The sequence below is a fragment of the Pipistrellus kuhlii genome, unplaced genomic scaffold, assembly GCF_014108245.1.
Source record: "Pipistrellus kuhlii isolate mPipKuh1 unplaced genomic scaffold, mPipKuh1.p scaffold_m20_p_4, whole genome shotgun sequence".
In the NCBI taxonomy this organism is placed as follows: Eukaryota; Metazoa; Chordata; class Mammalia; order Chiroptera; family Vespertilionidae; genus Pipistrellus; species Pipistrellus kuhlii.
In genome coordinates, this window is record NW_023425540.1 from 18,723,744 (window position 1) to 18,740,845 (window position 17,102).

The following is a 17,102-nucleotide window of genomic DNA, read 5'->3' on the forward strand; positions in this document are numbered from 1 at the left end:
CAATAGAATGACCAAAGGAGAACTTTTGTGAATGTGTACTTCCTCAGAACTACTAGAAATACTAAAAAAAACAAAACAACAACAACAACAAAAAAACACCTTAATGTAACTAATTCAGAATTCTGGAAATGGGTCAAATTCAGAGAAAGACGTGAGCATCGTCTGTCCAGAGGATATATTAATAAGACAGAAGAGCCTATGGTGTTCTGATTCAGGACTATCCCCACACCTCCTCCTTCCTGAGCTCCCTGATGTGGTAGTCCTGAAAAACCTCTGACCTCATGATCAACAGAAGAGGCTGCCCTCTTTTGTATCTCTTATAAAAGCACCATTCCCAAAACTGGCTTTTTGTCCATAATTGAAGCTTCCAGGAAAGGGGAACTCTATTTCTGTGGAATGTTGGATATTTGGTTTCCTTCCGAGTTTAGCTCAGGAATTATAAACACAGAAAACTCCTAGCAATAAATAGCATTTGGCTATAGCCCTGTTCCCTTGAGTCCTGATTTTAATTGGGGTAAGAGCCTGGACAAACATTTAAAAGGAAATACTGGCCTGACCTGTGTGGCTCAGTGGTTGAACATCTACCTGTGAACCAGGAAGTCATGGTTTGTTTTCTGGTCAGGGCACAATGGGGGAATAAGGACAGATATCTAATACTTTAATCAATAAAGAGAATAAGTAAAAAATATAAAATTAAAAACAGAAGCTAAAACAAATGTTGTAAGGATAATAATGCAGGGATATTCATATAATGTTGGTAAACCTATCACTTGGGAAGAAAATAATTTTGGGATAAATAAGGCATAAACAAGTCTGAACATTTTCAGAATATGAATAAAGCTATCACACTCCTTTTATATACCTTAAAGAAATACTAGGTGGTGTTCACAATACTTTATTCATTTATAAGGGCAAAAAATCTGTCCCTGGAAGTTTAAATATGTGAATAAGGTATTCATTATTACAGTGCCTGGCCATGGAAAATAATAAAATAAAGCTACATTTATTAAAGAGTATGAATGTCAAAATGATGAATAAAGAATATTCTTGAAAAAAAAATAAATATCAAGGTCCATTTACATACACATTTCTAAAAATTGAACTAATGAATTTATGTTGTAAAGCCTCTTTTATAAAGGGAGGGAGGTGTGACACACATAGGCTTTACTTTCCTTCATCTGTTCAGAGTGATACAGGTATACTTATTTTATCTTTTATTTTACCTGAACATTTAAAATGTATTTAATCCATGTCATATTTTGTAATTAAAACATTTCAATTTTGCTTTGATATTATCAATGATCTAAAAATTTAATATTCAGGTAAATACATTTGGCTAATGTAATGTAACCATTAGGCACTTATATTCAAACATTATGCTTATATTTAAATATTTTACCAGTTAAGATACATTTTTATAGTGAAAATTTTACCTTAGTAATTTATTTTTATAGTGAATTTATTTGTTTCCCATCCATTTTGAGTCTGATGTAATATTAAAAAAAGACATAGTGATGGAAGAAGTCACTTTTTTCATAGTTTTAGCCTTGTAACAAAAAATAAAATGATGCTATAATTTATATTATATTAAGTTGTAATAGGAATTTGGCATATATACATTAAAATCCAACTGTTCAATATTAGTGAATATAATACTCAACAAGTAAGAAGACTTTTCACAAAATAGCATTTTCTTAAAAATTATACATTTTTCACTCTTAAATTTTGTGGCACATGAGAAGGGGTGGACTGTGTACATTGGTGATATCCAATGAAAAGACTCTCAAAAAGTGAAAAAAACAGATATATTTTAAACATTTAATTATACATTTAAGCATTAATTCTATCTCAAGATATTAGCAGATTAGTTTATGTGGTATATGATATTAACTTTATATTTTTGAAAACTTACAAAAAAACTCACATAAATATTTATATACATTTATATTGTGTATTATGTACTGTATAAGCATTTTGGTTTTAATTTTATGTTGGCATGCATAACCTAGTGTGATTGGCTGCTGAGTGTAGAGGAGTGGTGGTTAATTTGCATGTTTCTCTTTTATTAGTGTAGATTAAATATAATTAAAATAGCCTGGCTGGCATGGCTCAGTGATTGAGCATCAACCTATGAAACAGGGGATCATAGTTGGATTCCTGGTCAGGGCACAGTGTGGGGCATGCAGGAAGCTGTTGATCAATAATTATTTCTCATCATTGATGTTTCTATTTCTCCTTTCTTTCCTCTCTGAAATCAATAAAAAATATATTAAATATTCATATATAATTAAAATGTATCCATAATAGTAAGATGGCTAATGCAAAATGTGTTTTTTACAAAATACTGTGTCCTAATGATTTATTGTTGCTGTTGTTTAAGCAACCATACAATTGCTAAAGAAAAAAAAAAAAAGGTTTTCATGTCCCAGATAATTGTTTTCTCAATTTAAAAAACATCTCTTGTCTAATTACCCCTGGAAATAGATCAAACTGCATGCCACTTAGTATGTGCCTAGAGGGTATTTTTTTGAAATTATATGTTGTGGAATCAGGGACAAATCATAAAGTGAAAATTTAAACTGTCTGCTGTATTACAGATATTATATAAGCAATTATACGGGAGCAACTAGAATCAACTCCAATAATGCAATCACAGTCTACTTATGTGATATGATCACAATAATCTTAATGGTCATATGAGTAGACATATGCCCATGAATCTCATAGCTGATTACAGCAAATCATTTGGCTTTCCTTAGTAAGTATTTTCAACTCTGGTGTCTGGGCTCCAACCAAATTGTTTGGGACTAGAATCCTACAACCTGTTAAAATCAGTGTTCAATAAGGCTGCAATAATCCATCTGATTATAGGTGTAATTATATGGAATTTCAGGGAATTAGCCAACAGTTTCCCAGCCCTTTCAAAAACATTTTTTTAAAATTACTTAAATATTTTATTCTCTAAAACCATGTCCTGTGCCTTATTACCTTATCATAATGCTTTCAGCTGCTTGTTGATGTTTTAAAATAATAGAATTGTGGTTATCTTTCTAAAATTTGTTATATATATGGAGACACAGCATGCCTAGTTTATATATATATATATAGTGACACATTGGCTAGACCAGTGGTCGGCAAACTGCAGCTCTCGAGCCATGTGCAGTTCTTTGGCCCCTTGAGTTTTCAGCAAAGGCCAGCTAAGGAGTACCCTTATTAAGTTAACAATAATATACCTACCTATATATTTTAAGTTTAAAAAATTTGGCTCTTAAAAGAAATTTTAATCGTTGTACTGTTTATATCTGGCTCTGTTGACTGAGTTTGCTGACCACTGGGCTAGACCAACAAAGAAGAAGAAAAGCATGGGATGCAATATTAAGTTATTCACTTGCCACTTTTAAAATAAGCAGCAGGTCTGTCACTTAAGCAATCTAATTGGTCTGATACTGAATCTATTGCCAGTGTTTGCATTTATCAGTGAGGTTTAGAGGAGAGGTCATTAAAAATATAAAAACTGAATCATATGAATTACTTTATCAACTATCACCAATAATTAATGTAATTAAAAACATGATTAGTTGATTTTTAAAATTCAGATATTGGAATTTTGTTGATAGGAATGAGGCTCAGAGGTAGACAAGTAACATTTGGCAGTGAAGGAAAGTGAAAAAATGTGGCTATAACCCCAGTCTTCTGTATCTTAACAGTGTTAATATATGTTTCAATGGAAAGGCAATAGCAGAAAAAAAGACAGAAGTTAGTGTAAGATTTTTATTCTAATAATACTGATTGGATTTCACAAAGATTAAAAATAAATATTACATTAAATCCAGGTACATATTTGTACTTCTCCTTCTGGTCACTACCCAAGTCACAGGCACAGATGTGATCTCATTTTTGCCTAGACCAGACATTTTCAATTCTTTAGTTCTTCCTTCATCCCTCTCTAACTTCTTCCCTCCCTTCCTCAGCTCCCTCCTCTTTTCCTTTCTTCTTTCCTTCCTTCCTTCCTTCCTTCCTTCCTTCCTTCCTTCCTTCCTTCCTTCCTTCCTTTCTTATTCCTGCCTTTCCCTCCCTTCCTTTCCCTTCCCTTCCCTTCAAGTTTTCTATTGTCTCCATTTAAAAATACAGCTTATTTCCAGTTTCTTTTGCATTATCAAGAACATATTTTTCTCATGTCCCTAGTTTAGCATTAAAATCCCAGCCTTATTCTGCAAATGTACTTTTATGCTTACTTAATTATCACCCATCTGAATGCCAATATATCAAAAGTTTAAGTGATTACTTTTTTTAAATCTACCAAACACCAGTTTCTTATCTCTTTTTTATTTAACCTCATTATATATTTTAATATGTTAATATATATATTTTCTAGAGCAATTCTTTATATTTAAAATACCAATGAAGAACTACTATCTATGTTTTTATATAGGCCTTAAGTTTAATGTAACTTAGGTTACTTACCTTTTCTGAATAATAAAATTGGATTAATACTATCATCTCAAAATCTTATAATTTTTTACAGAAAATAAGATAGAAAAATTTAATTATGAAATATTCTCTGAAGCATTTGGTTGTGTACTTTAACCTTTTTAGTATTCTGAATTTCAGCAGATGGTCACTGTAGCTCTTCCCAACAGGGGTTTGAGTTTTTAAAGAGGAGAGAAATGTCCAGCTAATCAAATTTAGAGTTCTGCAAAGGTCAAATTAGTATATAGTACAGAACAGTTTTTTCTCAGAATTTATAAAAAATTAGCAATCTGACAGTTTATTCTTTTGGCACAATGAAGGACAGCTTTCCACATGAGAAAGCTTTTAGCAAGGAAGAAAAAGGCAAGTCAGCCTTTACCAACCCACAAACCATAGAAAGAAAAGACACATATTTATTATTATTTATCTTTAAAATGTATTTAGGGATTGATAATTTATTCAGAATTTGATATTCTCCAATTCTCATAACTATATTGATATACTTCTATATGTATTTGAATATTGACATATGCATTATATATTTTGTGTCACTATAAAAATTATGCTGAAATATTACTTGAAATCTTAAAAAGATAGTACTTTTCTATGGAGAAAAAAGCCAACTATAGAAGACTTTGACAATATTGAAATTGTCAATTCTTAAAATACAAACCTGTGAACATCTAGACATCCACATGAAAAAAAAAAATCTAAACACATATTTTATACCCTTCACAATAACTAACTCAAAATGGGTCACGAATTTAATCTTGATGTTTCAACTTATATCAACCACCCATTTACATGATGTTACTTATTCCTAACAGCTTTACTATTCCAAAATCCAATGTGAAAGAATTTTTTTCATCTCTGTAATGTCTAAATGCAGTGACACAGAAGGGTTCACACACTTCTTAGTGATCTCCTGAAATCTTCTGGCTAAAATGTCACCTGTATGCTTATGAATCCAGTTTATAAGTCTACACTTGTAAGTTGAAGAAATTACCCTAATTCAAGGCCAAATTGATCTACTAATCTACTTTACTACCTAAAAGACACTTAAAATAAAATAAAATAAAAACAAATCTTTGATCTACCTTCTGCGCTCTGTTTGATCTGCCTTCAAAGTCTGTTCTTTGACTATCTATTGCATTTTAATAAATGATTACCCTTCATAAGCCTCTATGCTTCATTTTCTAAAGGGAAAATATAGATTTATTGTTGCTACTATTCCCTTTTTCTCTACTGACTTATCTTTTATCATACTGCATAGGTACTGTTATCTAGAATCTAAGGACTTCTCGTCATATGCATAGCTACTATCTTCCTCCTAGATATACCATGTTTCCCCGAAAATAAGACATCCTCCAAAAATAAGATCTAGCGCATGGAAAGATAAGACATCCCCTGAAAGTAAGACCTAGTGCCACTTTGGGAGAAAAAATTAATATAAGACACTGTCTTATTTTCAGGGAAACGGTATAATTTTATTACCTGAATTATTGCAAAGCTTCCTACGTGTTTTTTTCTACTTAGTATTTTTACATCTTTGAATAATTTAGCCTAAGACTCAGTTATAAAAATACTAGCGGCCCAGCAGGCCTAAGCCATCAGTTGGACATCCTTAGCACTGCCTTGGTGGTGGGAGTGACTCCCGCCACCACTGCTGTGCTTACCAGCTGTGAGCCCAGCTTCTGGCTGAGTAGCATTTCCCTGGTGAGACTGCACTGACCAGCAGGGGGGCAGCTCCTGCATTGAGCATCTGGCCCCTGGTGATCAGTTTGTGTCAGTCATAGGGACTGGTCATTCTGCCATTCGGTCAATTTGCATATTAGCATTTTATTATATAGGATTATGATCATTCTTTATGATCTCAATGCTCTTAATTTACCTATTTTTTGCATATTTGTTAATCCATTGTTTCGAGTTTTTACCTGATCATTTAACAATTTCAATATTAAGAATACTGTTAACCTCATTCTTTTAAAATTGTGACTGTACTGATTTGTGCTTTCATATTAACTTTTCATTTTGGCTTATTATATTGTTCTTTCTGAACGTATGAATTTAATTTATTTTCAATTTTATGCATATAAGTTTTATAGTAAAGAATAGTAGCTATTAACAGAATTTTGTATTTTCTTCTCTTGTGACCACAGAAAAAAACTACATTTGTGAGTTTAGCCTGGACACATGACAAGATTTTAGCCAACGGAAAATGAATACATAGGATATATGCCCTTAATAGGTTCAAAAGTAAAATATTTGTGTCTACAGTGATTGCAGAAACTAAAGATACTATACATTGTTTACTAGGAATTATTTATGAGACTATGTAATTTAATCAAATGAGTTCTGGACAAAAACAAAAACTCTTTGTGAGGTATACATTGATATTATAAGCCAAGGAATAATATGGATGCTTTTTACCAGATTAAGTAAATATATTTAAATTTGAACACATTTTTCATTCTTGAGGTAAATATAAAAGTTATGTTTGAAATGAGCTTGGATTTATATTTCTTCCATTGAAAGGAATAAACTGAAAAACGTGGCAAAATTTCAAATGGTCTCTCACAAACAAATATATTTCACATAAATATTTATATGGATAGCAAGGTTTTTGAATTCCTTGCTTAAAGCTAACTCAGAATGATATAGGCTGATAAAACAAGCAGACACGTTTCATTCCGATATTTTATGAAAATATCATTTGTGTTGTGTACCATTTGAGTTCATATGTTAAACTTATGCTTTTTTTTAACTATAGGTTGAAATCATTTGATTGAGTTCATTGAGAATCTGCCTTATATTAATGTAAGCATCCAATTTTATTCTGACAAATTTTATGATGAATATGGTTGATAAACAAACATAGATGAATTTTCAAATGTTCACAATATATCCTCAATCTAAAATACCTAACTACAGATATATGAAAAAATATTGTTATGGAAACTATGATGTGAAATAAATTTATTATTTTTTTTATCAAATAAACCATCTACAAAATTTCCCAGTTTTTAAATCACTTTAAATATATAATTCTATTGAAGAGAAAATATCCTATATAATAAAAGCCTAATATGCTAATTTTCTGGTTGTCCAGTTGTTCATTCAACCAATCAAAGCACAATATGTTAATGATATGCTAAGGCCACTCAACTGCTCACTGTGCACTGACCATCAGGGGACAGATGTCCCAACCAGTAGGTTAGCTTGCTGCTGTGGTCCGGCCAAATCCAAACTAAGCAAGATGGGTCTGACATGCCCTAGAGCTCTCCTGCAGTTCCTCCCCAGCTGGCTAATCTCCCACGGCCCTCCTCGGCCCTAATCATGCACCAGTGGGGTCTCTCAGCCTGGATTGAGCCCTATCACAGTCTTGGACCCCTTAGGGGTTGTCAAAGAACCAATTTTGGCCCAATCTCATAGGACAGGCCGAGAGGCCCCAATGATGCACGCATTCATGTACTGGACCATTAGTTATTTAATAATATTGTAAGGAAGTTTCCAAAAATATTGTGAAGAAAAATAATTTTAATTAACTGGATTAAATGCAAGCTTAATCATAAGAGTGATGGGGAAAAAAGGAAAAGGGTGACTTGCATCTTAGCGCTGTTTATATTACTAGCTTTCTGCCCCACAGATCTTCATTAGTGGTATGTGTAAGCCTGATCTTTAATATAGTTTTAGTATGATGATAAGCATGAAGAAATCCACTAATAAGTCATTTGATTAGCATGTACTTTAGTTGCTCTCTCCTTCTCTCTGTTATTGGATTTTAATTATTCTTTAAATGAAATGCTAATTATATTCTGGCACTTAACATTGGGAACACATACTACCTATTATTTGTAATGATAAAATAATTAAAATGAGGTCTTGGGTTCAAATTCATAGTTAATTTAAGATTAGATGTAAGGAGTACTAGTGGAAATAAAAATTGTGTTAAACAAACGTGCTACTTAAATTGAATGTTTTAAGTCTCCCCATGAATTTATAATTTTTGGTAGTCCTTTATTTATTTATTTATTTTACTTTATTCAGGTATAGTACATATCATAACATTATATATATATATTATATATATAATACACCCTAATATGCTAAGTGTTTGGTTGACCAGTTGTTCAACCAATCAAAGTGTAATATGCTAAATGTATGCTAAGGCTATTCAACCTCTTGGTATGACATGCACTGACTATTAGGGCCAGACAGTTGACTGATTGACCAGTCGGTCGCTATGATGTGCACTGACAATCAGGGGGAAGACACTCTGACCAGTAGGTTAGCTTGCTGCTGAGGTCCAGTGGATCAGAACTGAGTGAGACAGGCCAGACATGCTCTGTAACCCTCCCGTGGTTCCTTCCTGACTGGCTAACCTCCCACGTCTCTCCCTGGTCCCAACTGTGCCTGGCCTGCATCCTCTTGCAATCTGGGACTCCTCAGGGGTTGTCAGAGAGCCAGTTTTGGCCCAATCCCACAGGCCAGGCCAAGAGACCCCACTGGTGCACACATTTTTGCACTGGGCCTCTAGTGTTTAATGAATGGTAAGATATCACATTCTACCTTTGAGCTCATTTCTAATAGGTTTCATTTATTTATTTTTAAATATATTTTTATTATTTCAGAGAGGAAGAGAGAGGGAGAGAAATATAGAAACATCAATGATGAGAGAAATTCATTGATCAGCTTCCTCCTGCACACCCCACATTGGGGATAAAGCCTGCAACTGTGATGGGGGCATGTACCCTGATCAGAAATCGAACCAGGACCTCCTGGTTCATAGGTCAATGCTCAACCACTGAGCACACTAACCAGGCTCTCGTAGGTTTTAATCTAAACATTATAAATATAACTTACTTGATATTGTGATGATGATAATAAAACATTTTAAGTGTAATATAAAAAGCAAATTAATACTTATCAAGACTATTTACTTCATTTCCATTTTGCTTAGGAATCATGGTAAAAAAAAAAAAAACTTTAAAAAATTGTGATTGCTCTTTGTGGATGGAGTGTGGGTTATTATAAATTATGTGAATTTCAGATATATGTATAATTATTTTTAGCAAATACTCTTGAACACAATAACATTAGGACCAAAGAAAATAATGTGTTCCTTTACTGCTGCCTTTACTGTTTTTTTTCTTCTGAATGTTGAAACACATTACCCTCTTTCTTGATATCTTCTGTATTTTTTAATCTTATGCTATTTTATTTTACAGTCATAAATATGTTGTGAATATTGTTTTTTAATAGTGACGTGATTCCCTTTCTTCAGTCTCTCAGCTAAAGTGAGGTCTTATTATTTTGTTTCAATCAGGAGTTAAACTGAGTCAATGTGGTGTTACAGCTCCAATTAGCTTTGGTGCCCTTGAAGTCAATATATAGTTTGCATTATCATAGGCCACTGCATCTTACAAGATTTTGTTCTTTAAGCTTCACAATACAAAGATTTATCTATATTTTTCAGTGCAGCTCACCCAGACTCCTATGCCATCATGAATTCAATGGAGAAAGTGTGGAGAATATCAGCAGGTGTAAAGAATATTTTTGTGTTTAAATATTTTAGTGATTATAATTCATTATGTCAACCAATTCAATTTTAAAAGCTCTAATTATTTCTCCTAACTCTAAAAGGCGCCCTCTGTCAGTGGCAAACTAAACTTCTCAGACCCAGCAAAAACATCCAGTGGCCAACTATCTGATCACTAACATGGGCTGACTTTCTCTGAATGTTATCTCTTTAAACTTCTTTTTTTTATAACTCTGAATGTTGTAATATTGCAATTGTTATTATGAAGGATTTTTTTTTTTCACTTACCACAGTGGTCTGTGGTACACTACATAATACTTGAAAGGAGAACTCCAAATAATTCTTAATGTCAAAGGAAAATTCCACTGGGAAATATTAAATGATCAAGGAAGACTTTTTTCAAGGCTATTGCAAAAAGGGAGGAGTCCAGAAATTAATCTGAATTCAACCCCGCCAAAACAAAAACAAAGGGCAGGGAAGAGATTTTTAAAGCCAAGTGAGAGGGAGATCATGGACCATCTGTTTGTTAATTGCGTTCACCAGAATGAAAACCCAGTTTCCTTTTTTTCTAACCCATGAGCCACACAAATAGGTTTTACTTATAAAATGATTGTAACAAGTCAGAAGAACAGTATTCTGTGACATGTAAAATTATATGAAACTCAATTTTAGTATCCGTAATTAAAGTTTTTTTGGAGCACAGCCATGCTTATTTGGTTGCACATCGTGTAGGGCATGTTTTTGTGCCAAAATAACAGAGTTGAGCAGTCGTGACAGAGATTGTATGGACTAAAAAGCTTAAAATATTTAATTTCTTCCCCTTGATAAAAACAAAACAAAACAACACATCTGTCTACTTTTGTTGTAGCAACATCAAAAATTATATTGTAGGTAAGCATTGCCTTCTTTGAAGTGTCTTTCAATATGAGCTTAGTTTTTCTCTTATGCCTCTAATTATAAATTGTGTGTCAATGTGTGTGTGTGTGTGTACATATATATGCATGGAAGTAGGTTTACATGTTATGTAAGTAATTTCTCCAGATTCTTTTGTTGTACAGAGGAATTCAGTTAGCTGGTCCTAGTTAAAAATCCTACCCCCCTAACCCTCATAGCTAGCAGCTAATAGAGAGCCTCCTGCATAGTAGGAGGAAGGACTATGAATTCGTGGATGGATAAATATGAACCTTTAAAGTTAGTCCCTCAATGAGGATGTCTTAAATCTTCCACAAGCCAGTCAGGTATAAAGTAATCATATATATATATATATATATATATATATATATATATATATATATATATACACACACACACACACACACAATATATATATATATTCATTATATATATATATATATATATATGTAGTTTTTGTAATATGTGTGTGAGTTAAACTAAATTACAGATGACTAATTGTTTTGTGTAAATTATATGTTAGTTATTGCATAAAAATTGGATCTCTAAATATTTAACTTATACATGAATTGCTAAAAGGGAACAGTACTTTCTATTTTTACATTACATGTTTGAGATGGTGATACATGATTATAATATTCAGAGTACTGTGTTTATTGAAATGCAAATAAGAAAGGTTTTAGTTGTTTTTTGTTTTTTGTTTTTTAGGAAATTCATCAGAGCTGACAGAGTGGGAGTAGAGGATCATTGTAGGAATTTATGAAATGTTAGTAAAGCTTTACATTTCTTTTTATTTGATATAATACTGTTCAGACTTCAAAGTCACATTTACATTTTTAAAATATCTGAGATGATACAGTTTTATTTCAAAACTAAAGGCCTAGTGAATGAAATTTATGCATGCTTGCAGTTTCTAGGGCTGGCTGGCTATGGAAGCACAAGTGTCTGTCATGGAAGGGCAGATCCCAGCTGACGTCTGGGCCCTGGGCAGCACCTGGGTCCCTGGGCCCCCACACACATCCCTCTGCCTGAGTCATTGGGTCCCTGCCAGCTCCCTCAGCACCTGGGAGCGGGGTGATAGCTCCGCCCTCCGTCATTGCCGCTGGTTGTGGCGCGATTGGTAGGGTGATCTGGCCCCACTCACACTGGCCTTAGCCTGGTACCACCTGCTCACCTGATTCACCAACCTGCTGCAGTCCAGCCCTCATAGGGCCCATTGACACTGGCAGCACCTACACTACCACCTGCTGCCAGTGCCTCCTCGCCAAGGCCCACCAGGTTCTACGCTGCCCCCTGGTTGTCAGTGCATGTCATAGCGAGTGATTGAACTCTCAGTCAAGGGGACAATTTGCATATTAGGCTTTTATTATATAGGATGCTTTCTGAAAAGTTTTAACAAATTTAAAGTAATCTAAAATGATTTTTTAGAATATTTTATGGGCACAGATGCCTTTAAGACCAAGTAGGATACCTGTTTTGGCTGAGATTTCCATTTGGCTCTTTTGCCATAAATAGTTCAGATACATTTCTCCTTTTTAAAGTGTGGATCCCAGTTAAAAATGAACACTGATATTATTTTAGGCATAGCTTTTTAAATATTTTATAGAAGAAAATACACTCCTACTTCTATTAAAAATACTAGAACCCAGCCAGCAAGGTTCAGTGATTGAATATCTATCTATGAACCAGGAGGTCATAGGTTAGATTCCCAGTCAAGGCACATAAACGTGTAGCAGACTTGATCCCCAGTGTGGGGTTTTCAGGAGGCAGCCAATCAATGATTCTCTCTCATCATTGATGGTTTTATCTCTTTCTCCCTCTCCCTTCCTTTCTGAAATTAATATTTTTAAATAGGTATAGATAGATAGATAGATAGATGATAGATAGATAGATAGATAGATAGATAGATAGAAATAAAGAAAGTTCCAATCTATATATTGCCAGCACTGGTTTTTTTTTTTGTATGTTTGTTTGTTTTTCAGAATTCTAATATCAATCTCAGAGAAAAGGCAGGGTGGGGAAAGTAGATGGGGAAAGAGTAACCAAATAATTTATATGCGCCTTTGCATAACCATGGACATAGACAGTAGTGTGGTGAAGGCTGGTGGTGGTGGTGGGGGGGGGTTGGGGAATGGGGGATGGTGGTGGAGGGGTGAGGGTGGGTTCAGGGTGGAGGGAGTCAAAGGGGAAAAAGGGAACATCTGTCATACTTTCAACAATGAAGATAAACTTAAAAATATTAAAATGTAGTAATTTCTAATGGCTTTATATCTTCCCTTCTAAACAAATTTAAGAAAAAAACAACAATTATAATTATCTCACATGACTGGCTTTTGGAAAAAGCTTTTTTTTGTGTTTGTTTTTTGTGTGTTTTTTTTTGTAACAATCATTTAGTCTGTGAGTTAAGATTACTCCACATTTTTATCAAAATGTTAAAATAATTCCTAAACATAAAAAAAAAAATCTTCCCAAAATATATTTTGATGCTGCTACCATTTTAATTTTTTTTTTCAATTACAGTTTACATTTAGTATTGTGTTGTATTAGTTTCAGGTGTATGCATCGTGGTTCGACAATCATATATTTTACAAAGTGTATCCCTGTTATTTCTAGTACCCACCTGGGACTGACATTATTATTATTATTTTCTTGTTTTTAATTCTCACCTGAGGATATTTTTCCATTGATTTTTAGAGACAGTGGATGGAGGGAGGAGAAATGAGAAAGAGAGAGAGAGAGACAGAGAGAGAGAGAGAGAGAGAGAGAGAGAGAGAGAGAGAGAGAGACTGACTGATATGAGAGACACATACACCCTGGTCAGGGCCAGGGATTAACATGCAACCCAGGTGCATGCCCTTGACTGAGAATCAAACCTGAGACCCTTTGGTGCTCAGGCTGATGCTCCACTTAGAAACACCAGCCAGGGGCAAACATTATTTTTAACATTCACTTCATCCTTGGAAATTTCAGTGGGATAAGCTATCTATTGAAAGAAATTAGTATAGGTCTGTGTTTATATGATGCTTTTAATTTTTCATATCAAAGATTAAATCATGAATATTTGGCTTGGGGGAAAAATAGTTCAGTTATGAGGAGATGACCAAAATTTGGAATAACTGTTTGCTGTTGGAAAATGTATTCATAGTTTTGAAAGCGTTTGAAGCAGAAAATGAAAAAGAAAGTAAATGTTTAGTAGCCTAGTTTAGGAGGTGATGGTAAAGGTGTGAAGTTTATATGTCAACCAAAAGTGTCTGTATGTACAAGTCAAAGCATTTACCACTAAGGACTCCTTAGTATGGGGTCATAAGAATGAAGAAAATTGGGTTAGGAAATGGATGTGTCCAGAAGAGGAAAACTGGGATCTGGAGAAGGAGATGGAGTGTACACGGAGGTGGGCTCGAACCTGGAGGATGGTGCCTGACTGTGTTTTTCTAACATAGCTAATTGTGTGTGTGTGTGTGTGTGTGTGTGTGTGTGTGTGTGTGTGTGTTTGCTAAAGCTAAAGCTTATCAGGGAGCAATAGAAACATTTGGAGACCAGAATCAATTGTCAGGACTAGGGTCAGAGCTTTTGCAGATCCAGGGTGCCATGTTAGGACAGGCTGGCACCCTGTAAGTTCAATTGTCTTCAAGAAAACATGATAAAGGTTGCACTTGAAATGATTTTCAGGGACAGTTTGTTGTCGAAAATTCATTTTCTTTCAAAACAATTTCTATACACTTTTTGTGGAGATACATGATCCCCTCATTAAAAGCACTGTGCGTCAAACTATCACTTCAGTTGAAGTCCAAAGACTATGTTACCCCTTTGTTTTTTACCTTCTGTATGCAAACAAAGACTGCGATCTGATTCCCTGAATCTTTACACGTGTGCCAGGATTGACTTTCTGTAGATACAACATTAACAATCAGTAAGGCACATAGATGGGTCATTACCTACTGTGTAATGGTGTCTTTATTCATTTTTTTAATACAGCACAACAACTAATATTTGTTGTTGTGTACTCAGATTTCAAAGAACATCTCTGACTATATCACATTTAGGCGTCTGAGTTAAAGGAGGTAAAGCATGTACAAAATACAGGAAGGGAAGTAGCTTTCTTTCAAGGTACATCTATGAGAGGGTCCCTCTGTGTTGTTTATTCTAAAAACGGCATAAAATACTACATAATCATGAAGTGTTCCATGACAACTCTCAATTTGCATCTCAGAAATGAGTTATGTGATATACAGAAATCTTCCCTTTAAAAAAATAGTTTTTAAATATTGTGTGGTGGTTTTAAACCTAGGTATAGTCATAATTATTTTACTCCAATAACATTTCTAGATGCTATTTGACCTCAGTTCTGCATGTTATTTCATGAATGTATTTATCAGTGGCTATATACATATTAATTTTTATTATGCTTAATTGCTGTTTTGTGCATTTTGCTCTTTTGATTTGTAGTGATGACATCTGTGCATAAAGCTGTAATGTTTTTCTTTCAAGCAAAATGTGAGTAGATAAAAATGAAGCATCGTTTGAAACGTTGGAATTATTATCAGTGAAAACAGGATATCCCCTTCCCCACCAGGTGCTTGGAGTGGGATCCTTACAACACCTCAAGAAGAATAATTTTCTGAGACTCATGTGGGAGGATAACTGAAGTTTATTTGCATGAAATAACATCCTCAGTTTCCAAATTTTCATTTCCCTTATTCCAGCCCTGCAAGAGGTGCAGCTGGGGATTTAGTAGAGCTAGAAGCAAAGCCAGTTTTTGTTCCACGGTAGAGCTGGGTCTGGCATAGCAGTAGGCTAGCTGCATTCCATTAGTCCAGTGTTTCCCAAAGTGTGGTACGCCTACCCCCAGGGGTACGGGAAGAGTTCGGTGGGGGTACGCGTTGCACCGGAGTTTGGTGGGGATATGCACTGCACCATGCTTAGCTGCGCCTAATTCTAAGTTCTCATGAGTACGAGGGATACTCAGTGTTACGAAAATTATAGAAGGGGTACACATATGTCAAAAGTTTGGGAAACACTGCTTGTGTAGGGCCCACGTGACTGTGGGCCATGAGGGCCAATGCAGGAGCACAGGAGCATGAGAGCCCTGAGACACTAGGAGCACAAGGGCACAAGAAGGCTATGAGAGCAAACTCCTCTGATTAGGAGATTAAATATCTCATCTCTTTCCGGGCCATGCATATGCTGTAAGCGACCTGTTCCCAGGTGTGACTGACAGAAACCGCTTTCCCTATTCCCCCCAGACCTTACTGAGCATGCATCTAAACTGCACCTTCTTGGCAAAGCCACACAAATGGCACGCCCGTAATATTTGGTTTTCCCTTTGCTCCTTTCTAGTTATTTATACCTGGTTTAATTTTAATGGTATTGAAATGATTATAGCTATTTGATAATAGAAATGATTAATTCTGCCCAGCCAGCATGGCTCAGTGGTTGAGCGTCAACCTATGAACCAGGAGATCATGGTTCAATTCCCAGACAGGGTTGCAGGCTTGATTCCGCCGGTGTGGTATATGCAGGAGGCAGCTGATCAGTGATTATCTCTCAACATTGATGTTTCTATCTATCTCTATACCACTTCCTTCTTCTCTGAAATCAATAATAATTTAAAAAAAAACTAGATTTTTGTTTTTTGTTTGTTTGTCTGTTTTGTTTTTTAATGAATTGATAGCTCCTAACAAAACAAAACAAAAGACTATGACTTCATGAGTTTTCTCTAATGTAGCAACTTATTATTCAAGGTAGGGTTTTATTTCACTGAACTTTCAAGTTATGACCACTATGTTGCTCTATACACTTAGATTTTGACATGCATCTATAGTGAACTTTGGTGGCTCAGAGTGGCTTGTTTTGGGGATGGCCGGCAGAGTAAATCTTACTGTGGCTAATTTGTCTGTTGAATGATGAAGCTCTGTGTAATGTTGCATTGGGTCAAACAAAAGTCCTGGATAAAGTGTTTTTGACTAACATATATTTGGGAAAAGTGCACCTCAGTTAGTAAATGTAATTTAATTACTTCCCTGATGTTTTTAAAGAAAATCATCTATAATGATCATGAAGTACATGTATTATTTTTTTATATATAATTGCATTAATTTCAGAAAGGAAGGAAGAGGGAGAGAGAGAGAGAGAGGGAAACAGAAATGATGCCCCATACTGGAATGGAGCCCACAACCTGAGT